This window comes from Papaver somniferum, chromosome 2, assembly GCF_003573695.1.
Source record: "Papaver somniferum cultivar HN1 chromosome 2, ASM357369v1, whole genome shotgun sequence".
Taxonomy (NCBI): domain Eukaryota; kingdom Viridiplantae; phylum Streptophyta; class Magnoliopsida; order Ranunculales; family Papaveraceae; genus Papaver; species Papaver somniferum.
In genome coordinates, this window is record NC_039359.1 from 84985709 (window position 1) to 84987967 (window position 2259).

Here is a 2259-nt window from a genome sequence, read left to right on the forward strand (position 1 = left end):
GCTCTAACAATCTCCCCCTTTGTCAATTTTAGTGGCAACACTATCAATACATATGGATTACAAAATAAATAAAATTTGTAGATTCTTGTCCACATGCTTGATCCTCTTGGTGCTTCAACATTACTTGAAAACTTCGTCTTTTCCAAGTACTCCCATAATTCCATAGATGTTCAATTCCGCATCATAGTTGTTGAAGTTCCGTAGCCATAACAATGAGAAAACAAAAGCTCTCGATCATTGTTATACAGTGTCATAATATTATTACATAGTATCAAAGTTCTTATATCACAACTTCGAAAACAATACCATGGTGATATGTATCACTCCACCTTAGTCAATACTTTCATCTCAACATGAAAACCACTCCCCCTTACATAATGGCCCGTAAAACACGTAAACCATATGTATTTGTAGTGTGAACTATATATTAATTCTCCCTCTTTTTGTCAATAAAATTGGCAAAGGTACGAAAACGGGATCCTAATGAAATTTCCACGGAGATGCTTCAAGACCAAAGAAAAGTACATACCAACTAATTTAGATGCAATCATATAGCCGAAGCTAAATGCTTTCATCAAGGAGTTTATGAAGATACAAGATAACCTCTAATATTCCACAGCTGCACTCCCCACAAAGATATGAAATTAAGCACAAGTTCGAATGTACTCTCCCCCATTTGATGTCATTCTCGAAAGAACAACAAGAGCGACCTTACTTTTAAACGAAAAAGAAAAGATTTTATTGGACACCAAAAACCATAAAGAAAGGATTTTATTGGACACCAAAAACCATAAAGAAATGATTTTTTATATCCAAAGTTCTCAATCAAACTAATCACAACTAAACACATGATTAATTTAATCGGAATACAATCAAATTAAACACAAAAGTGATCAATTTAATTGATTATGCTCGACATAAGAAAACTTACGGAGCTACGACTAAGTTAACCATAAAGGAATGATCAACTCAATCGTTCATATACTCAACACAAGAAAAACTTATGGAGTATCGCAGTATACACATAAAATATGGATCAAGGAAATATCAATACTGCGGAAAATACAAAGATTCATTCTATCTTTTATCATTATTTGCGTAACGATTTTTAATAGACATAATCTTTGTAAACAAAAGATTTTAACCTATCTTCCATCAATAATTGACAATATAGGATTAACTTTTGTCATTATCAAGAGTTCATCGATCTTGTATCAATATTTGGATATCGACATGTGAAAGAGTTAACTTTGACAATATATGGGATAGGAACAGTTCACGGACGTAAGCACACATATCCCATAAAAATATATTGTAATATATAAAACCATAAAGATTAATGCTGCAATCATCATCTTCCAAATCACTTTAAAATTTAAACAAATAAATCTAAAAACATTGCAAGATGAAATTATTGGACATAGCTATGTGTAATCACAATAAAATCTATTCCAAAATATAGTAATCCTTCTTAAAAACAACAAAAAATAAGAAGTTTTCTAGGCAACAATATCTTTGAGAAATTCCTTGTCATCCCCGAACTCCTTGTCGTCAACAGCCATGGGAACATAAGGTTCGTGGAAGAAGGAGTCAATACCAACAAACCGTCTTGGCTGATGATGTCGAACCAGAGCCTTCTGAATTTCCAAAGATATTATCACGCAAGCCTTTATTTCACGAATCTCCTTTATTGCCTCCTTCAACTCATCAAGAACATCAAAAAACTTCTGAGAGTTAGAAGGAACAACCCTTGGCTTCCTCGCATTCCTTCTTTTTCTTTCCAAGGATAGAGTCACTGGAGATGTTTGTTTTTCCTTGATTGAGGGCTTAACAATCATGTTGATATCTTTTCTATTAGAAGACATGATGCTTGGAGTAAACTTAAGCAAACAGTTTTGTGAAAGGAATTCACAATTGATCTGATTTCAAATTGAATTGTAGTAAAAAGTTCGTTGAGACTTGTGAAAGCAAATATTTTAGATTTAATGAAATTTAAAAACAAACAAAACTTAATTCAAGATTATTAGGAATAACCAAGACACTGATTCCACTATCACACATGAATAAATTATGGAAAATAATCCAAAACTCTAATTATCTTTTAAGTCACTTATTTCTTAATTCACAATTAATCAAACATATTCTCAAATATTAATTGTATTCCCCAAGCATAGACTATCAATTGATTAAACAAAGTATAATCTATCAAATTAAATCACAAGTAATTAAGAAAATTATGTAAACATTTAAAAACTCTGC